This window comes from Aquila chrysaetos, chromosome 1, assembly GCF_900496995.4.
Source record: "Aquila chrysaetos chrysaetos chromosome 1, bAquChr1.4, whole genome shotgun sequence".
Taxonomy (NCBI): Eukaryota; Metazoa; Chordata; class Aves; order Accipitriformes; family Accipitridae; genus Aquila; species Aquila chrysaetos.
Window position 1 is genome coordinate 3,174,939 of NC_044004.1, and position 24,910 is coordinate 3,199,848.

General features: G+C 47.3%; 1 protein-coding gene across 1 annotated transcript in view; it reads left to right on the plus strand.

Moving 5' to 3' along the window:
- Positions 1-15,129: 15,129 nt before the first annotated feature.
- SMOX (spermine oxidase) overlaps positions 15,130-24,910 on the plus strand; it is a 56,241-nt gene continuing 46,460 nt past the window's right edge. Inside the window, exon 1 of the mRNA XM_030023395.1 lies at positions 15,130-15,291. The gene's annotated coding sequence lies outside the window, so the exon portion shown is untranslated. The remainder of the gene's footprint in view (positions 15,292-24,910) is intronic.

Genomic DNA, 24,910 nt, shown 5'->3' on the forward strand with positions numbered 1-24,910 from the left:
CATCGAGCTATGAGAATAACCTGTCTTTTTCTGCCTTGGTCACTATACCTGCCAATATGTGCAACAACTGAGGTGAGGATTTAGCATAAAAATTTTTCCATTCTGCACATCAGGGCTACCAAGACCAATAAATGATGCAGGAGTTCTGCAGGAGAGAAGGACTCTGTGCATGGAGCATCTTGAATGTGTTACTTCCCAGGCTTCACACAGCTGATGGTTGTGGGTTACTGTCCCTTCACCTGTGCTTCATCTGTACACATGCAATTGTTTGCCAGAGTTGCTAATCCTTGGCCCTGAGAGAAGGAAAAAGTGGGCTTCTACCCTGTTAGAAATGTAGCTTGGTGGGACTGTATATCTCACAGAAAGGCATGGCTAGCAGATGAGTTTGAAGGGTTCTGGGCTGTCAGAGTGTGAGTGTAGTCAGCACTAGAAATTTCTTGGAAGAGTAAATTTCATTTATGTCCTTGCTGGCTACAGAAATATGTTTTTTCCCTTCCAAATGGAAATCTCATAACATTTTTGTGTGAGGCAGTGCCAAACTTGAGTGCTTCCAGACTCAAACATGAACCCCGGGACCCAGCACTGAGGACTGGAGCTGCTGTGATTCTTGCCAGTTTTAAAGCTGCTATTTCAAGCTGACGAGAACTGTGCTGGTTTCAGATGGTGGCTTCAGGAATTTCTAGGGGTAAAAGAAGGAGCAATGACCTCAAGCAATCCAAACAGATTTAGGTCTACTTAGGTCCTTCGGCTGGATGGCTCCTTGGGCTGCCTGACTGATGGGGCAGTGAAGCTCCCCAAAGGACAGTCCAACAGCCTGGAGATAATGTGAGTTGGGATTGCACCTGTAGTGAGCTGCCCCAGAGCCATGAACCGCCAAGCTTACCCCAATATTTGACTAGGACCTGTAAGAGAGACTTTTGTAGAAGCCTTGAGCTCATCAGGTCATCAACCTGGGATCCTGATTGCAAATCTACAAGCCTGGCTCCCTGGAAGTAAGGACAAGTTGGTTTGTACGGAGTTCCTTATACACCACGTGAACTGGCAGTCAGGTTCCCAATGGAAATTTGTCTTGTCCGGTGGAAACATCTCCCTGCCTGTGCTCCTTCAGAGGTTCACCAAACGCAATGTGTTTTCTGTGAAATGTTCAGCGTTCCATGAATCTGCACATTCTGATGGGAAAAATGTTTGTCTGGAAAATTCCCAAGCAGCTTGACTGGGTCTGTGTGGTGTGAAGCGTGCCTGGGAGTGGGGTGGTGTTGAGAAATGTGACTGTCATGCTGTCCATCCCATCTCTTGGGTGTAACCTCATCCCAGACCTGACTAACCTGTCACTCCTGGCTAAAGGCTCTGGCTTTCTGTCCCTGCTCCCGGCTGCCCTCTCTCTACTCAGCTTGTTTCCACGGAGGTCTGCCAAGGAGATGATAGCTTTATCTTGGTCTCCGAAGGAAACACAACTTCTGTGAGCATACTTTACATATGTATGGAAGAGAGGACTGTCTTCACCTGTGCCCTTCTCTACTTTAACTTCTCTTGAAGCGTTTGACCAACTTCCACCAGATTTCATGGCAGAAGAGTCATAGATATAAAGCTTTTACAAGTTTGCAGTCAACTTGTACCAGAGTCGGATCACAAGGCACAAATCCACGTGGAGCCATTGGGCATTATCAGCTCTGCTGCATATCGAACTACTCGTTCTTGCTCCTCTTCTCTTTCTGTCCCTGCAGGGTGAGTCTGAGGGGGCTAGGGAAGGTCCACGGTCTTTATCCATGGCTGGAAGAAGGAGGCTGCAGGGTTGTCTCTCTTCTGCCTCCTGTGTGGGGTCCGTAGTAGCTCTCCCTGACCGTGAGTCAGATTGGGTCCCTCCTGTTTCCCCTCTGGATGTTCCTCAGCAGAGCAAAGAAGAGACCTGGTGTTAACTGCCCAGGAAGCTGTCCTCCAGATCCTGTGTTGGCCTCCAAAGCCCTCTGAGGTTCTGCAGCTTTACAAAAGGAGGAGATGTTAATGTTTCATGTTAATGAAGCACTCCTGGCTTAGCTAGCCAGAAGAGTATGCTGTGGAAACAACAAACATTCCTGCCTGAAAATTCATGCGCTCCTCGGGAGATTGCAGAGAGGGTCCAGGAGTAACCAGCTCACATGTTTGAAAGTCATAGTCAGTCCTTCCTCCTGCTCTTCCCCACAAGCATGGCATTTAACTGAAGTTTTAGACTTATCTGCCTCTTTCACATAAAGCACGAAACTGGAAGCTAGAAGATTCAAGGAATTCTGATGTGTACGTGACATCATAAAACCTGGGTTTCTCCTCTGATTGAGCAACTGCAAGGATGGGCTTTAGGAAGGATGCCAAAGCTCAGGACACTCCTTATGACAAGGTGTGAGTTGGCAAAGTCCCTTGTCCTAGGAACAAGGTTAACAAAGTCATTTGAGGCTGGAGTCCATACAATGGCTCCACTCTGCTGGTGTATGTGGGCTGAATGGTGACTCTGCTCCCAAATGCATCCCTTGAGTCCTGCAGGAAAGAAGGATTTTGTAACGGAGTAGTAAGCCCCTGTGGAGACAGCCAGGAATTTCTTTGGAGAATATCCTGGTGCTGCCAAGCTCTGCACCTGCGCCTTTTTGCTGCTGGAGGCAGCAAACTCCAGCCTCATGGGACCATGGGTTTTCATTTGCTTGTTTTGCTTTGCGGCTCCATGTTAATTGTTATATACCACCATATATCATCACTTCTATGGTGACTGTATGCCATATCAAGGGTATTGCAGTGAAATCAACCAGATTAATGAAGAATGAACTCTGATGCAACCAAGCAAACTGCAGTGATGATAGAGCAGTTCGATGCTGTGCTGGGCTGATTGTACTGCCCTCTGACCGTGCTCTTCTGGAGACACGACACATCTGCTCCTCACGCTCTCGGTTTTAATAGCCATCCCCTCCCTAACATCAAAATATGCAGCTGCCTGACAGCGCCAAAGAGGCTTTCACAACCTTTTGCATGACAGCGGTGGATGTGGGGAAAGGTGGTGATGTCAACGTGGTTGCTGCAGCAACCCAACGTCAGTGTGCATGCACCCTTTCCAAGAATGTGGTTGTGGTGCAGACCTGACACGGAGTCAGAGCTGGAGCCCTCGGACAAGCTGGGTGAGATCCAGATGGTGCTGGAGCTGTTCGGAGACAGACGTGAGTGTGCTTGCCATCCGGGTGACTCCCTCCGGTGCACTGCTGTGGACACAGGGAAAGGACTTCCAGAGAAGAGCTGAGCGTGTGGGGCAGTGACTGGATCTCTACAGTGGCCCAGCCTTGTCCTGGAGAATGAAATATGGGGATCAGCACAATCTTAAACCAGACAAAGCAGGGTGAGGAAAAGGGTAGGAAGGAGCCACAAAGGAATTTGAGGGGGACAAGGGGAATCTGTGAAGGGCAGTATGATTAAAGGCCTGATCCTGGTGACACACACCACCTCTGGGAGCGGCCACCAACTAACCTAGGTGTCAGTGGCATTTGACCAACAAGCATTCAGTTTCTTGCTGAGTTGGTTTGACTGAACAGGGAGACCCAATGGCTGAAGAAAGACAAGAGGGTGCTCTTGCATCCCTGACCCATGTCCAAAACAGAATGGAGACCTCCATCTAATTAGAAGAGCTTTAATTAAAAAAGATTGAAGGAGAAGCAGGGTTGCCCAGCATGGTGTCACTGAGCTGGTTAGTCGGGTTGCAGCAGTGCTCACCACAGGATGGACCCTAGGCTCTGAACGGGTGAGGGATGCTGGCTTATCTCTGTCTTGGGGCTAATGGAGAGGATCTCAGTGGAGGGCAGAGAAAGACCATGAAGCAGCAGAGATGGGCACTCCCTTCTCCTGGCAGGTTTGAACTTCCAGGTGTAGAGCATGGTGGGCACGGGGAAGCCAGCATATTGTGGTTGATAGCATGATTAGACCATCCTCTGCGATCTCCTTGCTGGATCCCTCAGCGACAGGTCTGCAGAAAGGCAGCGCATCGTATTGCCGTGTCTGCAGAGCTTACAAGGGCCAGTTGGCATGGTTTTGGGTTCTTCTAAATTCTGCTAGCTGGGACCTGTGGGGACCTAGTTGCAGAGCTCATTTGGTCATACAGGACAAAGCCTGTCTCAGTTTTGGCTCTGTGTTTGCTCAGGCTAGAGGTAAGAGGGTGATCGCTGGCCTTCCTCATCAGGGTAGGGGTCTGGGGAGCCCAAGGGACTAACCTTCATGCTTCAGGACCCCACCTCACCCTCCTTTCCTCTGGGAAAAGCACCCTAGTTGCCCTCCTGCTCTCTTCCCATACGCCAAACACAGGAGGTTGCCTTGCTCACTAGACCCAAAGTGGAAGGAAGGCAGTGATGATGTGGCCCCGTTATTAGCAGGGATCTACACTCATGGGATCCCTTCTGGGCAACAGATCCCTTTTCTGTTGCATGGCTGGATGTGCTGGGGTGCTCCTAATATGTCCCAACATGCACCTCTCACCTACTTCATTGTGTGACCCAGTGTGCGGCTCTTAGATGCCCACGCTATAAAAAATGGCCATTGCTTAGGCTGTGTTGACCTTACGTGGAGATCATCTCAGCCTTGTTTCTTACCTCCACCTTTACCCATCGCCAGGCAGATCTCCTCCCTCCACTGCAGCAGACCCCTCTGGGAGCAGATTTAACTCCTTAATCTGGCAGAATGCTATCCCACTGTCCAGGGACAAAGAGGATGAGGGGAAATAAAGAACACCCTTCTAATGCAGGAAGCTGTTAATTTAACTCATCGCATCTGCTAGACTTGGCCCTTAATCTGAAAAGGTACCAAAATGCTTTCCTGTATATGACAAAGAACCAGGCATGCCACTTACACCCTTGCATAATTGAAACACATCTCCAGGCTCCCCACTGGATAGCAGCCAGCAGATACTTTGTCTTGACTCAGTAACGCTCTCTGATGTCTGGGATTTACTAAAAAATAAGCATATGTATTGAATTACCTGTGTACAGCAAGGAGAGGGTTCAGCGCTTTATTGCCTCCCGAACTCGCAGCTCAGTTCCGTGAAACAAGGGCGTATATTGAACAAGAGAGGTGTGCCAAAAGATCGGTCAACAGGCTTGTCAAGTGGTCTTGATTTCAAATCCCCCATTCCATTAGGATCCCAGAGGAAAACCTCCAAAGAAGTCCTCCGCCTTCCAAAAACACAAAGGCAACAGACTGAAAGGGCTTTTTCAGAGTTCCTCCGGACCAATAACTATTAGCCAGATAGTCTTTTTTTTAATGGAAAAAACACTATGCAGGCAATTGATCTGATGTTTCTTGGTAAGCAAGGATAATTAGATCGTCCTAACTATATGCTGCAAAGTGCTACTATAAATAAAGGTCAAACGCAAGACACTTCCTGCTACTTTTGCTGACACGTGGCTGCCATTTAGTGATTCATCATCTCTACACACGGCTTGGCAAACAGAGAGGATTTTTTTTTTTTATAGGAGCTGTTTTCCACTTGTGCAAGCACAACAAAGCATTTAAAGGGACCCGCTTCGATCCAGCTACGCAACCAGCGAGTTTCAGCAGAAGGTAACTGAGACAAGTAGGACCGAGGTCTGTAGGCTGAACTATGCACAAGAGGGAGCTGATCCTCCACTAGCTTTTAGGGGTCTTCAAGCTGAAAAAAAGTTTAAAGCTATGCCTATTTTTGCGTTTATATAGCATTTTTCTTCTGTATATCACGCTGCCTTGTGCAGCTGCACAAACACTGATACGATTGAGCGGCAGAGGGGGAAAACGGATGCTGGGAGATAAGAAAACCTGACAGTGTTTGGATAGGATTGTAGTGGTCTGTGGTCTTCTGGTCCACAGGCTGGGCTTTAGTTGTGAGATGGACTCTAATGAGATTAATTTCATTATCTGGACAGGAATAGGAAAAAATTGTACATGAATTAAGCGCCTTTCCACGTTGAATCTGTTCTGTGGTTTGTACAACGCCTCAGTAGCAGGAATATCACAGCAGCCTTGAAGTACAGCAGCAATTGCAAAAGGTGAAAAAGACCCTTTGCATTTAGGAAGGCAGCTGGGCTTAATGTGCTTGTTTCATCAAACAGATGTTCTTATTTTTCAAGATTTATGTTTAAGTTGTCTAGGACCACAGTTATTTTATTTGAGACAACTTTTGTCTGTTTGTGTGGAAATTATGTGTAAGATTCAGACAAACCTGAAACATCAGGACTTGGAAAGCTGCTGGGTATTTGGATATTTGGCATAAATGCAGAGAAGAGGAATGACTTTTTAATGCACTCTCACTGTTTCTTAGACCGCATTAGAAACCTGCCTCATCTCCTATTTTGATTTGTTTCAATGACCCGATAAGAAGTTTCCAGTTGGAGCTGGACTGGGACGTATGACCCAGGATGCGTATCTGTGAGCAAGTAATTCCATGAAGGATATCTTTCACCTTTGATGGTTGGACTGTTTCATTTCCTTTTGGTAACCTTTTTTTTTTGGTGTGTATTCATGGAAAGTTCAGGGAAGTGGTTTGAATTCTGTCGTTTGAGTGAATTCAGGATGCAGTCACTTCGGTGTTTGCATTACAGCCCAGCTTAGAGTTTCCACCGTGCTGGGCACCATTTCGATGTGCAGCAAGAGCCAGTCCTTGCATGGGAGCCAACAGCTGAAGGAAACAGGAGAGAAAAAGCTGGTTGGGGAAGGGAAATCTGGAGCGAGCACCTGAGTGGGAGACTTGCAGTCCATGGTCCTACTGAGTGAATCACACTGCTGATGTCATTTATGAATGAATGACATTTATTTAAGACTGTTTCCTGGTGAGGAAGAGGCTCAGCACCACACAGGTCACCAGCCACTGTAATGAATCATCGATGCTGTTTGTTGAGCTGAGTCACTTGCATGGACAGAGACCTTTCCACAGAAAATGTTCCTGGGTGAACAAAACCCCCACCAATTCAGTAAAAAACTCCAGCTCCCTTCTCTATATCCTTGGTCTGATGAAAGGAGCATTTTGCTCAGTCAAATATTACCTCCTTCTGAGGATCTGGTCTGTGGTGGTGTCTGGGTGCAGAGTGACCTGAGGTTTCCAGCTGGCAGAACAAAGGCAGGGGATCATGTTTGCAGGCTGTTTGTTCAGCGTCCCAGTAACAAGACATTGGGCACCTGGAAACTTTGGCACGCAAAAATTGTGTTTCATTTTCTTTTTTCTTTTCTTCTGAATCCTAAAGCGACTGAGGGGGGGGAAAAAAAGTTTTAATCTTTTTTTTTCTTTTTAACAAAAACCCAAATTGTGCGAGGTGGGAAAGAAGTTGTCCCGAGGCCAAATTATCACCTGCTCACTTAAAAACCCCTTGAATATTGGCTCAGAGGAGATAAGTGAAAGCAGAATGTGGCCCTAGATACTGAAGGAGCACATGAAGATGGTTTGGAAAATCCTGTGTGCCAGGGACAGAGTGGCGTGGGAACAGTTGTCCAGTATCTCGGCCACCACAAGAACTAGCGGCCAGCAAATGAAGTTAATGGGATATGGGCTCCAAGCAAAGCCATGGAGGTGGGTCCTCATGCAATGGGTAGCTGAGATGTAAACTTCTTGCTGAAGCATATTGTGGATACGAGAGGATTCGAGAGTTAAATGGGCAAATGGAAGAGAGATCTGCTGGGTTTTACTAAGGAGACAAATCCCATCAGGCTCAAGACATCCCTTGAGGGGAATATAAAGGAGGCAGGGAGAGTTTTGGGGAAAAGTATCATATGTGTTTGATCCATCCTTGAGTGCCTGCTCATGGCCACTGGTTTTATCTATTTTTTTCATCTTGTTAACTTGAAACAGCAGGAAGCAGAATGAGCTTAGCCACCAAAGACACTGCACCTCGTGGCACGTGATCGGAGTTGGGGACAGCATCCTTGGTCACGTGCAGCAGGAATGTGTTCTCCACATGTCTCTATGTAGCTAGTCTCAGGTTTTGAGATGTCCTGAACGCTACCAGAGAGCACCTTATGAGGATGCTCAGCTTTGTCGTCCATTTTCTTTTCCAAGTCCCTTCCCACCTTTATCTGTACCCACCAAAGCAGCTTCCCAGGCTGCGTAGACCCTGGGCCAGAGCATTGCAGCTGTTTTTATGCTCTTAATGTGTCCCAGCAACACCGGGCAGCCAGCCTAGCATTTTGACTGAGATTTTGATGGCTTGCTAGTACCAGTTCCCTTCTTCCGTTTCTCTTCCAGCAATGCTGGGTAATTTTACCAGTTTTTGTTAAAGTCTTGTTTTGCCCTTACTTTGGGGATTAGGACAAGGGACCTGTGTCCACAAAAGTGATTTGGGTGCCAGATCCCTGCCAGTGCCTGTCACCAGCTGTAGTGTGCTGCTACCTTTCTCCTTCCCCACCTCAGAGCCAGGCACACACATTCTGTCCTTTCGGGATTATATCCTTGAGATCTGAATGTCACAGCAGGCTGCATGGTTTAACACAGGAAACATTTGTGCCTGCTATTTAAGAGAAATAAGTTGCTCATGTTTCCCTGGGAACCAGCCTGTCAATCGAGCTTGCTTGACTCCTCTGTCATTAAAATAAAATGTGAAAGAGTAAATGGATATGTTGCAAGTTGTGGAAGGGTAAAATGCTACCTGGATGTATTTCGTACCCAAAATACATACCCTTATGTAAAGAAGGAGCTAAATTTGAGTGCTTTTTCAGGTTATTTAGATGGATTGTTATTCTTCTGGATTACTTTTGTTAGCAGTGCTGTATCTTCATGCACAGAACTTGGAGGCTGTCTGTAAAAAAACCCCTGTGGCTCAGCAGTTGTCATATTATGTCTGTGTGCAGGTTATACATAATACTTGCTCCCTGGGCCCCTTGGCACTAGTTGCCTCTGCGGCTTGTGTGTGTACCGAGGCTGTGTTCTCTATTATACTTCTTAGCCTATTTCTTCAGAGCTTTTCTCTTTGCCCCAGGAGTGCCTTTGCTTCTCATATTGTGCAGGTTATATGAGGGCTTATCTTCAAGACCTGCGACTTTTAAAGACTGCAGGTTATCTGTGGGGCAAGCTATTTTTAGGAAACACAGTACCAGGATGGCTCATAGCACTTGGCAGCGTACACGTGCAGAACACAAAGGCAGCCTCTGTACTGGGCAGCTTGTGAACTCGGCATCGTCAGGAGCTGAGAGACAGGCACGGACAGACAGCGGGGCACAGCGAAACAACAGGGCTGTTTTGGTCAGCGAGAACGGCTGCAGTCTGCGAGCAGGCATCTGCGGGCATCGCAGTGGCCGGAGCAAAGGCAGGGGAGGGGAGGCAGGGGCTGCTGAGACCGGGATGGAAACGGTGCGGAGGGCAGGAGGACTCTCTGGATCATTCACTGGCCTTTGCAGGTCTCAGCCCTTGGCCCTTAAGGGGGAACATCCAAACCAGCGAGATATTGGCTGGAAGAGAGAGATATTGGCTGGAAGTACTGCTGTCACCTGGCCAGTGCCAGAGATAGAAAACGAGACTCGTAGGACTAGTTCTTACTGCAGTTGCCATTGCTTGTGCTTTCCTCTGTTACTTGCTGTGAGATAAGGCAGGAGCTGCGCTGCTATCATTGGCAAAGCCTCCTCCCAGATTTCCACATTCAACCCCTTTCCTTTGTACCTGCCAAATTTTCATTTCCTGGATTCTTTGTGTTCAGAATAGTTTAAGTGATTGTAGTTTCATGCAACCTATGCTGAATTGGCCACAAAGCGGAATAAAGGTCCATAACTGCTTTCATAAGAAGGCACACTAGGTGAGCTAGGACTTTCCTGGGCATAACTTAAGAAAGATATGCTAGTGGTGTACAAAATAGCAAAAGATTCGCAGAGAAGTCGGCTGTTCACTGTCTCTTCCAATATAAGAACATGGGGGCATCAAATGAAGATAGCAAGCTCCAAGCAAATCAAAGGATGTGTCATCGATAATGGTTCCTCGGTGGAACTCCTTGCTGCAATGTGTTGGGGTCATCAGTATTTACTTGGGGAGAGCAGACATGCTCATGAAAACAAAATCCAAAGAAGGTTACTAAATACAGAGGAACCATGTCTATCTCATGAAGTCCCTGAGCAGAAAATAACTGGAAGCTGATAGGGCTGAGTCTTCTTCTTCCACTTGTGGAGGCAGCACACTGGTCTGGGCAGACATTTGTTCTCACCTGGGACAGTTGTTCAGCTGAAGGTCCAGGAAGGATTTGTCTCCCGTGCACTTTCTCTCTCCAGTACGGACAGACAACAGCTTTGCCTGTACTGACTCAGGTTGTTGCCACCATATATCCCAGTCAATCTTGCAGCACTTACATAGTCCACGTAAGGCATAGCAGTTGTCCAAGCTCCTTCCTGAATGTGCCAGATGTTGTGTACAACGAGGCACTGGGAGATATCCTGGCTGTAGGACAGCACAGCCCCCGGCCAGCACGCAGATGTGTGTTTGTGCGAGGCTGCGTGTGTGTCTGAGACAGTCCCATCTTTTAATCTGCTTTCTGCCTGTGCTCCAGGGAAAGTATTCCCAATTTTCCTAATCCAAATGAAACCAAAGGGGTACTTTAGCTACGAGAACTCGCAGAAGTGGAATCATGAAGGATTTTTAAATTTAGCAGAGAGAACGTTGTGGTAAGAATAAGTATTTGGGACTTGAAGCTTGATGGATACAAGCTAGAAATAGTGACACGTTTCAAGCATTCAGGGTGCATGCTTGCTACAACAATTTATTGAGGATTGCAATGGATCTTCCACATGGAGATTTTTTTTTCTGTTGTTGAGATTGGATACTTTTCTCAGCAGGTATATCCTTCCAGGAATCCATGTAGGAAAGTGTTAAAGCCTGTCGCTCTCAGGATATTAGAAGAAATTATTGTTTGAGCTGTATCATTCTGGAAATCACCTTCCTAGAAGGGAATAAGGAAGAAAAAACCTGTGACAGGAATTTCAGGAGTTCTCCTCCTCACCTGGGCTTCTTTTGTTTCTAATCATAAAGGTGAGATGGATGGTCATCCTGTGTCTAGATTATCATCACAGGGAAATATTTATGATAGACAGCTTGTCAAATGACGACTGAATAGCAAATGTCATTATTACTCATTCCCATGAATTACTGCAGCTACGCTGGAATGGCTGGAAGGTGACAAGGCTTTTTAGCAAAGGGCAGACACTCTGAAGTGACTTTTGAAACTGCCTGTAGCCTGAATATACTTTCAAAGGGAGGCTGCTGGGCTTTCAGATTCCCTTTGTAGTCTTGGTAAAACCTTTTATTGACTTATTGTCAGGGGATTGTGAGGAAAAGGGGAAAAACATTCACAAGAAGCGATACTGTTTGATCTTTGCCCTTCCCCGTTGTGTTTATGATCAGTAGTCTTGCTTCAGATAAAACTTCTAGCGGGACTTTGTATTTATGTCAGAATGTTTCTCTCTCCTGCACCAGACGTGGTTTTGCTTTTTCTCCTGGGAATGTATGTTTTTGTTTCACTATTCAAGTGTTCCTCAAGCGGGTGAATGAATCATGGAAATTCCGTATTACGTACGGATGGAAAGATAATGAAGCATTACATCTGAGCCCTCACAGTAAGTTTGCTTTGTCTACTTTGCAGGTAAAACGGATTAGTCTCTCTCTAGTAAACAAACAGTGTAGAGGATGGAAAAGTCAGCTGGGCTGTCTGGAGTTGTTGTAATGTAATTATTTAACACAGGTATTTCCAAACTGTACTTAGTGTACTGCATGGGGGAACACAAGCAGCTCTGCAGTTGCACATCGCTGAGCCCAGAGCAGGAGCCAAAATCAGCGCCCAGGAGTCCTAATGACAACGATTACTGGGTTAGAAAATTGGAAAACTCCTGTTCTAACCTACATATTTTGTGTTTGCTTTTGAGTTATATTTTAACTTGACAAGGGTCCTGCTAGATGTCAGCGTGCAAGTGGATCCCCCAAAGATTTGAGCATGTGCCAAACTTCTGACATGCAATGAGGCCTTTTGACTGCAGACGTGCTCTTAATGCCAACTCCGAATCTTAGCAAGTGTGGGCAATTTGTAAAGCATAGCACACCCTGTGGCTTGTATCAGGAGGCTTTGCATTGAAAGATTGCTGACTTCAAGTGGATAACGGCACTTTTACCAACATTTTTAAATCCGAGGATGAAAAACGCTGCGTGAGAACGGTAAGAGGCAAAGCCTTTTTATGCTGAATGTCAGGAATGTGGTGTTTTGGAGCATGGAGGGGTACTGAATGCTGCCTACTTTTCATTTCCACTCCTGCTCTCTTTTCCAGGCAGCTGGATCTTTATTTTTCTAAAAAAAGCTTCATGCCAGGCTTGATCCTCATCTCATCTGACAGTTCTAGGAATGGGGTATTAAGTTGGTCAATAAAGGACAATTGCTTAATGGCTTTAAATCATTATTTTGCTTGGCAGGAAAAAAAAGGATCAATCCATCCCATGGGTCCCCTTGACAAGACTTCAAACACCCCCAAAGCCAGAAGTACAGCTTAATATGGTGTCCAGGTATCCTTCTACCCTCCTTGTGCCCACCATGAGGTCTCCAGATTAGTTTATTAGCCTCCCTTCCCCGTTTGAATGTGTGTGTGTCGAAGGACATGAGACCTGAGCTATTTCTGTCCATCCCTGGGAGATCTTGCTGTAGTGCAAAAAACCCCAACAATCCTCCCAGCAAGAGACCTTCCAGGCAATACTACCATTTTCTTTCTTCCTGCTGATTATGTCTCTGGCTTGCAGCTCTTGGCAGTCTTCTCAGGCATGTTGCACAAGGAGGTCTTTCTTCCTAGCTTGTGGGTTACACTCTCTGGACTTTTATCATTCACTTTGTATTTCATTCATAAACCTGTGGTTCATGGGTTCTTCCCAGGAAGGATGCTCTATTTACCTTGAAGGCCAGCTGCTCACAGACCACAAGCTAAGAAAACAAATGTCAGAGGCACAAAAAGTGCTTATTTTAGGATTTCATCAAATTTCTTTGGAACTACTGTCTGAGTATGGCACCAGCGTCAGCCATATCTGTCAATTCCTCCTTCTTAATGCATCAAACACTGTATTAAACATGTGCTTGCAATGCATTTTAGCTTTATTTTCCCACAGGTAATTGCATTTCTATGTACCCTCAAAATGTCTTGCAAGCATGCCTAGGGCTTTTGAGCTGACTGGGCTTTGTTGCCAAATTTAAACTGGAGAAAGAGGGTAGAGCCCAGGGGACCCCAGCTACTCAGAGCTTTCTAGATTTAGTTCAAATCCTTCAAATTGCAGCCAAGCGAGCTGAGAGCTAGTGCAGTCCTGCAGAATGGTTGTTTATTTGCTATGGAGGAAATAGAAGTGCCATTCAGTAGGAATTGGCTCACCAGCTTTCCCAGCTGCTGGATGACTAGCATCTCTCATGGGTCAGCTTCTCTGTGGGAACAGGGAACACCAGCCTGTTCTTCACCGTGGCTCCTCTTTGGCTACGAACAGATGTGGCCTCGATTAGAGGCAGCCCCGGGGGCAGGTATTGCTCTGTGAGATGCTGAGGACCACAGGCAGGAAATCCCGGCTTCCCCTCCGTCCCCTCCAGATAGGTAGCTCCATGTTGGACCATCAAACTGACCCTATTTCCTCATCATCTCAGACTCTGTCCGGTCTGGTGGGAAAGGCTGCTCTTCCCAGCCAACATAACCAACCTTGTTGCCAATTCCTTTTTCCAGATATAGCTGGTTAACACAGGGATATGGCTCATTTCCCTGAAGTCCTTTAATTCGCAAAGCTCTGCTTCCATCTGTAGGCTCGGTGGAGACCCTATGCTGAGGCTGCATGACATGTGTGAAAGGCCAGAGCTGCTGCTGCTTCTTCGTTAGCACCCCAGCATGCCCAGCCTGGCCCAGCAGTGCTGGCTGGTTCCTGCGGTGTGCTGGACGGGGACAGCCACCCTTATGGCTTGCAGGCTCAGAAACCACGTTTCAAACACAGCGTGTGGCCATGAGATGCCCGTTGTCCTACACGGATTGTCAAATACTACCGTGGCTTCAGCAACTGGGTCCTTTGAGGTGCTTTGCCGGTATCGATTCCGGCGGTGACAGCGGCAGTAACGGGCAGTCAGAAGAGCGGAAGGTCCGAAAGAAAACGGCCTGCAATGGAAAAGTTTGCAGAGTTATTATTTAATATCTGGTTGAAGCTGGGAAACCCAAACCCCGTATTATTCTTGCTGTTTTCTCCAGATGTTTCGGCTGGCTAAGCAACCTCACCCCAGTCGTGCAGGTGCGAACCTCCGGCAGGCAGCTGAGCGTGTTTTATAAAACCTGAAACCGCTTGAAGGCAATTTGCAGACACGGCTATTTTCATCCGAGGCGCAGTCTTTTCTCCAGACTTTTTCTCCAGACATCCAAAAGCCGTTTCAGCCAGCGTCTGTCTAATGGGCAGGCTTGGGGATGTCTGAGCGTTTTCAGCTCTACTGGTGGATCCTCATCCCGCGCGTCACACAGTGCTCGTTCCTGGTTGCAAACTTTTTTTTGGAAAGAGACTGTCCTTTAATAAAACGTGCCGTTTACGGGGCTGCTGCTTGGAGACGAGGCTGTTACGCCGCAGCCGCATGAGAGGCATCGAATTCAGAAGCGGGAGAGCCCTGTCCCCTCCGCTTTAGGGCTCCGAATGCCGCTTCCCAGCTTGTTAGACCGTAATGGGATTTTTTTTTTTTTTTTTTTTTGCTTTCCCCTGCCTTCGGGAGAGGTCTGCATGGCGGAGGCTCTGTGCCCAGAGGTATTTAAGAGTATATATCCCGGATCGGCTGAGGTGGTTCCGTCCGAGGGGCACTGCGGGCTTAACGCTGGGATCCCCAGCGCCGTCCCTCACCAGCCCTGTCCCAAAGGAGGAGAGCAGGATTTATTAACCCCGGGTGGGCTTTTTTTGTTGGTGTGGGTTTTTTTTTTTGGTGTTTTTTTTTTTTTTTTTTTTTTTTGGCCGTTTCGGTGGGTTGGGCTTGAGGTTTTCCTTCTCCCGGGCAGGCTGCCGGCGGGGGAGAGCACCCAGCCGCCTCACAGGCCGCGCCGGGCCGGTGCTTCGCCGGGGGAGAAGCGGGCGGCGAGGAGGAGGAGGAGGAGGAGGAAGAGGAGGAGGAGGCGGGGGCGGGGGGATCCTTAAGGCGGAGCCGGGGCGGACCGAAGGGGGAGGCGGCTGGAAAACAGGCCGGCGCTGGTTCTCGCCTCGCAGTGCCAGTCAGCCGCCGGGAGCCGCGCCGGGAGCCGCTCAGAAAGCGGGGAGGGGAGCGAGGCGCTGAGGCGAGCCGGGCGGGCGGCGAGACCCCCGTCCCCTCCGGTCACCGCAAGAGAGAGGTACGAGGCGGGTGAGGAGGAGGAGGAGGCGGCCGCCCCCTTCCCGCCTGCCGCGGGGTCCGTCCCCGTCCCCCTCCTCAGAGGGCATGGCGGGCGAGGGGTCCCCTCAGCTCCCCTCAGCTCCCCTCAGGCAGGCACCTGCCGCCCTCCCGCCCGTCCCTCGGCCACCTGCGGCTGCCAGCGCCGCCGGCGTCGAGGGGCTGGCGGGAAGGCCACAGCGCCCACCTCAGCGGTGACCAGCCCGGTTCTCTCCTCCTTCAGTAAAATGGCCAAGGAGGTTTCCCAGCCGGCGGTGGGGAGAGGGTGGCCGGCGGGGGGGGGGGGGGGGGGTGTCTTTGCCTGAGAGGTCTGCCCCGGCGCCCCATCCCACACGGCCAGCTCCACAAAAATCTCCTCGTAAAGGTGCTCACCCTCGTTCCTCAGCCCCGAGGAACCCCGGTGGGTGCCCCGCCGAGCCCAGGTGGAGGAGAGCAGGAGGCTGCGGGTGCTGCTTTTATCCCTGCCTGTGTTCCTGGGGAGGGCGGGGGGGAAAGGACCGCCGAGGGCAGAGCACCCGCTGGTGTCTGCGGTCGTGTTGGGGGTCTTGGGGTGTTGTGTTGGTTTGTCTTTTTGTTTTTTGTTTGTTTTTTTTTTTTTTTTTTCCCCTTTATTTCCTCCATGTGTTTATGTCAGCGGATCGCCCGCACGCGATGTGCGTCTGCGTGCGTCTCCGCTTTCTCTGCCTCGGCATTTCAGGCGATGACATGAAGAGTAAAGGTTAAGTAGGAAAGTCACCATAATCTGATGTGTGAGGCGGGATGTAAATTACGAGCTGTGAAAGCTTGCAGTTCATTTGCGTTTTGGTGTTTTCTTGTTTATACAAAGCTGTTACAATACTGGGGGCTTGGCAGTTCATACCGATCTCGTGTTTTCAGTCAAATCCATTGACTTCTGCAGAATTGCTCCGTCTTTTAAATCGCTGCGGTGGATGAGGGATTAGTCTCGGATGCACAGTAGCGAAATGCACAAAGCCAATTGTCAGTTACCAAACCCGGCCTCAAAACAAAGCTTTTTAGCAATTGACATCCTCAGCCCCAGAAATACAGCCGCTCAGCTGGATCCTTGCTCTCTGATCACCCCTAAAAAAATCCTTTGCGTGGTGTATAGGCATGCTGTCTCAAATCCAGTGCTGGGACCAGCTGTAATTGCCCTGATATATTAGATGTAAACACAAGCTTTATGTAAAGTGAAACCATATGTATCGGCTAATGCACGTCCACTCTGTGATCCTGCACAAATAGAGTCGAGCCCAGAGCTCTGTCCTTAGCTCACCCTGTTGATCCACTTTTCCCTTAGCCTGTACGACACAGTCCTGTTCCCGGAGTTACCAGACGGGTTTAGTGGAGGAGGAGAAATCAGCCTAGGACCATTTCTGTGTGTTGTGCAAGAATGCTGTGTGTTTTCAGTCTTTTACAAATGTTGTTTTATTGACTTAGTGATAACACTTTGCTCTTCTAGGTCCTTTTCCCTTTCCAGATTGCTAGCCCAGCGCTTACTAATCTTTTATGGCACTGCTGTGGAACAGATGTACGGTGTTTTTCAGTGAGTTGCAAGGTCCGTAGTTTCAGCTGGCTTTGCCTCTAAAAAGACAGTACTGCCTTTCCCTTGTACCCCCATTGTGGAGTGGGTAGCTGGACTGGGAAACAGATTTGGATGACTACCGAGCTGGCAAAAAACCGATGGTCTTGGGTCTGACTCAGTGCCTGGATCTGAATCATCACATAGCTGCTCAAATGTTTACCTGGGCATCTTTGGGTTTAGAGGAGCATCTAGCTGTTACTTTGGCCAAACTATATGTGGAAATAGGTGTAGAGGTCTGGGTCTTTTAAGTCCTGAAAATACCGGCTGATTTTGGGTACTGTGGTCGTTTATCCTTCTCAAGCCTTTGGCTCGGTGGAGCAGCTGCTCTTGAGCTGTACTGCTTTGTGCCATGCTTTCTTGAAATGGCAGAGTGTGTGGCCGGAATGCCACGAACACACCACACGTGTCCTGGGAGCCCCTGTCCTCATCTCTGCTGTTGCTGAAAGCGCTGCTGGATAGCCCTCTCTGGTTTTCACTTGAAGGGCTTTCTCTCTGTTGTGTCTCTCCCACTGAAATGCGCCCTGACTTGCTGTCACAAGTTAACTGTGGTGCCTCTGAAACACAGTCTTCTCCTGGGGTGGGGGAATCTCAGTTGACTTGGAGGGGATGGAGCAGTTGGGGTAGAGTTTGGAAAGCTCTGTGAAACTGCTAACATTCCTCACTAGCAGAAGGATACCTATGGTTTATGGGCTCTCTACAGGACCCTTTGGTCAAAAGGTGTGATGGTGCTCTTTTACTGGTCTCCATCTTAGTCAAGTAGTATGATTTGGGCTTTTCACAATCCTCCATCTGCAAAAGTTAGTGGGACTCCTGCCCATCTCTGCCTCAAGCTTGGAGGGGTATTCCTGCATGTCGTGTATTCCTTCTGCCTGCTACAGAAGTATAGCTGCCTGTCCTCTCAACCCCAGTTGTATTGCTTCATGGTTTCTGTGACTGACTGTAATCCCATAGAAAAGTAATCCCTTCTAATGAAATCTAAGGTTCTCCAACTAATTTCCTGCTGGCCCAAATGAGGGTCTAAGGAGAATGCTGATGCTGACTTCTGAAGTATGTGGATTTACTTACTTTGTATGATTGAGTTATATAAAAGAGAAATAGAAATTATTTTCTCTATGCCCTTGACAAATACTAAAACACAGCCTGTTGTATTTCACAAATCTAACTGCTGTCTCCTTCTCTCAGTAACCATAATTAACAGACCAGAAAATGGAAAAATGTAGAAATATCTTTTCCCAGTGGCCACAAACATTAGTCCTCTCCAGAAGTTAATGAAGTTAAGTCTAAGGAAATTAAATAACTGATTTTTTTTAGCTCTGTTGGTGAGCTAAAGCACTGTGTCAGAGTGGTAAATCATAAATTAGAGAGGTATAAAGATTACCTCTTGGAAATGAAGTTGGTGAAGAATGGATTTGAACTCTTCCTTCTCAAGAGAGCATCTAAACTGTCTGACTTCAGGATCTGTCCTGCTCTGCTTGGGTGCAAAAATTAATCTGTAGCACAGCCGTAATGTGGGATAGGGATGCTAACTCACCACGGCTGGTGAGCAAGGTGCTCTCTCCTGGCTGGTAGGAGCTGGGGCTCAAATCCTCTTGCACACCAAGTGTGCTAGCAGGTCTGTGACACTGTAAAAAAACGAATGCAACTGATCCCTTGTATGATGGACTCCTTAGAAGTGAATAGTTTAACAAATGACATCACAAAAAGTTGTGGTGTTTCCAGACCACATTATCGTCCTTGTTGTGTTCCTGGTGAAGGAACATGAAAATTTTCAGCCACCTTGATGATATGTCCTATTTTCATCAGCTCTTGTGGATGTGTTGGCTTTGATGTGTCCAGGTGTTCCAGGCTCACGTAGAGGGCACGTGGGTGTATGCACGCTAATATCACTTGAGTTTATAGTAGTCACCATGGAAATTGGTTACAAATCCTTGCTTTTTTTTTAAATCTAATGTTTCTGTGGTTTCTTTTTATTTTAAGAAAAAACTCCAGCAATACTGTGGGTGGGAATATGAACTACTTGGCAAATAAAACTTCGTGGCAACTCCCGTTAGCACCATGTGCATTGTGGCACCTGAAGAGCGTGTTGATGTGGTGCAGCTGTTTCATATGATGTGTGGCTCTACCCTGGAGAGTGGCTTTGTAAGAACTCAAGTTTGAGGTCCCGTGTTCGTGTCTGTGTAGAGTTGTGAACATATTTTGGGGAGCCTGTGGGGTTCAACTCCTCCCTGTACCTTCTGAGAGTCCACTGCAACCTGTAATAAAGCCTCTTGAGGTTAAACTTGACACAAGCAACTGTCTTTTCTTAAGTAGGATATCATCAGTTGGTGTTGCACTGGTATTACTCGTCAGTTGTGCAGGGCGTATGCTCTTTGTGGAGTTCATGGCAGTGTCCTTTACCTTCACCTGACAAGAGTGTGTCCATCACATCACCAAAATATACAGCAAGTTCTTTATTCATTGTATGGGAAGAAAGGGCTGTGAGTACTGGAGCCAGCACCCTTGAGGGACCCTGGGGTAAGGATTGGACTGCAGGCTGGAGGAAGGTTGCAGGTGGTGGGGATTCAACCAGCAGCCCAACGCTGCTCACCCCAGCTGTGGGTGACACAGCATGTGGGGTTTTTATAACAAGCTGTTTGCTGGCTCAGCCTGACAGCAGCGTGACACAGACCTTTGCTTTGGGAGATGTACTGGATATATTGGTGACCTTTTCATCTGGAGATCTTTAAATGCAGTAGATTTTTAAAAAGTGGTGTTGCTTTGGTTAATTTTAATCATGCCCTTGGTTTTAAGTGCAATTTTGGTGTGTGTGTTTTTTTTTTTTTTTTTTTTTTTATGGCCACTGGAGTTTTTGTTTTGTGACATCTTGGGGCCAGGGACATGAGGTTGTAAGGATGGATGTAGCATGGAGTTTTTTGGCACCAAGGAAGGCCTGGGTTGCTCTGAAGGTAGTATGAGATAAGCTCATCAGCAGGAATGTAATGCAAGAGGGGGTCAAAAAGCCCCTCTCGGCTGTTCATGTTGGAGTTTGATCCCTGAGCTATTTCAGGGTAGTTCTCTGCTACCAGGCCATCCTTTAAGTCTCGGTAAAACAAGACGGCTATTGTTAGTGCTCTCAGACAACTTAAAATGATGGTGGCTGGGAGACTGCTGGGTCTGAGGAAAACAAATTTTGTAGCCCCGGAGTAGTGATTTACATAGGGCTTTGGTTGTCACATATTCCTTCTTCGGAGCCGTTATCCACATCATCCTCTGAGACCACGTTTATCTCTCTTCTGAGAGTAGGAGGATGGAGGGAGAGAGCTGGAGGCCACGGAGCAGATAGTGGCAGAATGGAGGTCACAGTGAGCAAGGCAGATTCTCAGCTGTGGGGAGCCCAGAGAGCTGATCTGACATAAATAAAGACAATTTCGGCTTGTGGGAAATGTTCAGTTTTGGTCACTTGCATTTCTTTTATCCAATAGGTCTTTAAAGGTCTGCAAAGTCTGTATAATGGCTTGAAAATGTCATTAAAATCAATTTTTTCTTTTTTCTTTTTTTTAACCTACTGAGTTCAAAGGAAGGAACTACCTTTTAAGAAATAAGGAAATATTTGTTTTGCTGGCTGATGAAGTAGAGAACTAAATGAAGGTAGATAATTTCTGAAGAATGGATGGTTAGTTATTCATTTCTTCATCATTCATTATTCTGCATAATGCCAGATTTTTCTTAAGTGTGTCCTCTAGATTTAGCTGAGTGGCATTTAACAGTGTAGGTTGCTGGCATGTTTGGAATGACTGAAATATTGGACAGGATATGATGATGTTTGCACACTTTGAGAAAAAAAAAAAAGGCACTTTAGTTTGGATCTCTTCTGTTGTGAAGTATCTACTCATGCTACCTTGTAGCTAAGATATCCAGAAAATACCTTGTGCTAAGCTAAGCAGGTAGTCCTGGCCTATCCCTAAGCTGGGAATTGCATAGGAAAAGAGCAGTTTCTTTTCCTTTCTAAGAGTTCTGTTCAGTTTAATTCCTTTTGCAGGGCAGGTGAGGAATGGTTTTTCTTCCAAAGAGATTGTACAGGTGTAATATTCAAGTGTGCTAACCTAATGTTTCTGTTGGACGGACAGACATTCAGTCTGAAATAGAATTAAAAATTCTTCTGTTCCATGGGCAGGCATGTTCCAGGATGTAGGTGTAACCTCCTGCTTTGATCTCAAATCTTCTTCTAACAGGATTTTCTTTTTTGGAATCAGCTACAGTTGTGATCCCAGAGGACTCTGCCAGGAAGATGTGCATCATTAGCGTCTCTAGTAATCCTTTGGTTGAACTCCTAAAAATCATAGACCCTTTCGGAAAGTCTGGGTAGCTGGAAGGAGTGTCGTTTTGCAAGACCCTGGCGTCAGCAGTGAAACTGCATTAAGATATTTTCACTGTGCTGTCCTGTCTCCGACTGCTTGCTTCCTCTCTTGCATAACTGTTCTCCACCCCCATCAGGGCATAGTCTCACGGGTGACTTACACAAATTGAAGGCACTACTTCTAGTGAAAGGGTTGGTCCTATTCTTGTGCATGTTCTGGTGTGACTGGGCAAGAGATCTTGATCAGGGAGCCCACAACACCTGGCAGCAGATTATTACTTATTTTTATAGGGTTATTTTTCAGTTGGATCCAATCCCTGGCCTGTCCCATGACTGCTGCTGTCAGCACTACACAGTCAGTCAGGACTGTCCTTCTTAAGGACAGTGCAAACTTAGATCTAAGTTTCCTGGGTTTGCAAAACCGTGCCCTCAGATGTGCTGGAGTGTACTCACAAACACACACACACACGAGTGGGTTTTTCTGCCTCAGACCACTTCTGTCATCTTGCTCACTGCGTGCTTCTGCAGACAGACATGACTGAGAGCTTGGAGACTGGCTTTGCATTTACAAGAATGAGCCGGGAGGAGTTGTGGGGGATGCGCAAGGAAGCAAAAGGTCCGAAAACCTCTGTACTGCTGAAGTTGATATGTCAAGCTTTAACCCTGAGATAAAGGTTAGTACTTTGGGGCTTGCAGTTTGCACTCTGCTGCTTGGATGGTCTGATCTCACAGAACGCTATGTGCCGTTAATTAATGCTTGCAGAAGCACAGTGCTTCCAGTAATGTAGTAGACTAAATTAAATGTCCCTTTTGTAGTCATGGGGAGCTCACACCATTGCTCCAGTTATACAATAGCATCTGGTGCCTCTATTTGGACTTTGAAGAGAACTTGACAACAGGCTGAATGTGACCATGGGCTTTAGAGTTAAGCACCGGGTCATTACCCTTTTTGTCCCCCTATTCCCTTGGGGTGGGGTCCAGGACTGCGTGGTAGGCTCCCTGTGCAGCACAGCAGAGTGTTAGGAGGGGATCCAAAGTTTTGATGAGAGCGCTACATAAAGTCAGCTTTGCTCTTAATAGCTGGCTGCCGCGGGCAAGCCGGTAAGAAGCAGTGAAGGCTGCAGATCTTGGGGATGACTGAAAGGTGAGTACTAACTAGGTGTTTCTGCATGAAGAGTTTATGCAGGTGGGATTTCTCATGCCAGGCTCCCAGCCCAGCAGAGAAACAGGCAGTGCTGGGGGGGAGATGGGAGTCTGTAATGCTAAGCAGATGATCTGCAAGCTTTTTTGTTGATAGAAGCACAGACATTTTGCTCAGGGCTTCCCCAAAACATGAAAGGGATCCAGTCCTGAAGATCTTACACACGAAAATATTCCAAGGAGGAACAGAAGAAAGGCGTAAAGAGAAAAAGAGAGCTCCTCTGACTGCGGGGTGAGATGTGAAGGAGGCAAAATGGGAGAAAAAGTGCAGATGGGCTCCTGTTAAGAACCATCCCCATGCTGTGGGATGTGAGAGGGACTGTCTCATTGGGAAGGCTGTGCTGGGGAGTTCCCGTTCCTGCGCCTGTTCTGTAAGACCAATTGTTTGTGTTATCTCTGTATTGCTGCTCTAGGAATGGAGGGAGAAGTTACCATATGGGAATGGACAATTGCTGCGCACAGGATCTCACAGCATTTCTCTGACGTATTGTGGAAATACTAGGGAAGCTCGTGTGCTCTGGGGCTGTTGCTGCTAAGTTCTGTTGTCATATTTCTGTTACAAACAAAGAACAGCAGGGCCGGAAGGGACCTTAATAAGTTGTCTAATCTGACCTCCTGCCCCAAGACTGGGTCAGATCTATCTAAACTTTCCCAGCAGATGTTTGTCCAACACAGTTGTTAAAAGCTTCCAGTGATGGACTTTCCCCATCCTCCCTGGGTGATCCTTTAACGTCCTTCGCTGTTCTTACCATTACCAAGATTTTCCTAGTTTCTGACTTTGATTTCTTGCACTACAGTTGAAAATTGCTGACCTTTTGCCCTTTTGTTACTGTACAGAGCGAGCTGTTCAGTCCTCTGCGGTAGACTTTGGGAATGTCTGGGCCGCGTCCTCCTTGAGCTGCAGGGCCCCAAACTTGCTCGCAGTGCTCCATCTGACACCTACGTATACTGAGCTGACAGATACAATTTTATAACTCTCATATGTAGACTTTGGGGTATGATGGATGCATTTCTTTTTTTTTTTTTCTGACAGCAGCACAGATAAAGTATTCTGTCATGGAAGGTTTCATTATGGCTTTGTCTCTTGTGACCAGCGGGTCAAGGGAGGTGATTTGGCCCCTCTACTCTGTCTGCTCTGGTGAGACCCCACCTGCAGTACTACGTCCAGCTCTGGGGCCCCCAACGTAAGAAGGACATGGACCTGTTGGAGCGAGTCCAGAGGAGGGCCACGAAGATGATCAGAGGGCTGGAGCACCTTTCCTGTGAGGACAGGCTGAGAGAGTTGGGATTGTTCAGCCTGGAGAAGAGAAGGCTCCAGAGAGACCTTATTGCAGCCTTCTAGTACCTAAAGGTGGCCTACAAGAAAGCTGGAGAGGGACTTTCTATAAGGGCATGTAGTGATAGGACAAGGGGTAATGGCTTTAAACTGAAAGAGGGTAGCTTTAGATCAGATGTGAGGAAGCTCTTTACTGTGATGGTGGTCAGGCACTGGACCAGGTCGCCCAGAGAAGTTGTGGATGCGCCATCCCTGGAAGTGTTCAAGGCCAGGTTGGATGGGGCTTTGAGCAACCTGGTCTAGTGGAAGGTGTCCCTGCCCATGGCAGGGGGATTGGACTAGATGACCTTTAAGGTCCCTTCCAACCCAAACTATTCTATGTTCCTATGATTCTTTACCCAGCACAGAAACAGGGCATATGCTCTTCTTGCTCAAGTGCCATCTCTTCCACAGAGATGTATTATGGATCTTCACCGACTGTTCCAGCATAGTGCCTGTGTGTTGTAAGGTGAAGGTCCTTGCCGGCTGCTCTCACCAAGTCTTTCCCCATGACTAGCTTGATTGCAACTTGGGGAATTGTGCTTTCCTGATCTGACCTCCCAGCTGTAGTTCACAAGTGACCTTCTCTTCTCCCTCCCTGCAGTGGTTATGCTCTATGCATCTGATTTTGTAAGTACTATCCCTTCCTTTCTGTGAAGGATACAGTTATTCATGCATTTCTAAAGCTGGTAAAATGCAGCTGTGAAGATTATTTTGAACGGAGAGATAGCACTCAAACATAAAACATGACAGAAAATGCAGCAGATAAGCACTAGAAACATTACTTACCAAGGTAAACTGGGTAACAAGCCAGCCAACATTAAAGGAACAATTAGTTGTTTGCTTGAAGGTGATTGTTGTTTGATCATTACAGTTTCAGGAAAACTATTCCAAATGGCTGTTGTGTGACAGAGACAGATATCTGAGGGCTGCTTGTCTGTCTGGGTGAATTTGGGTCTTGCTGCTTCCAGGTGGACAGATGTCCACATTACACAAAACACTGTAGTTTGCATTCATTGACCTTCTTGTACACCATAGTTGTATCTGTTTTGTCAGGTTTTAGAGGGTTCATTTTACAGGATACTCAAGAGGAAGGTGGCAGTTTCATTTGAACTGTATCTAAGTGCTTCACTTTGCAGAGTGCTTCA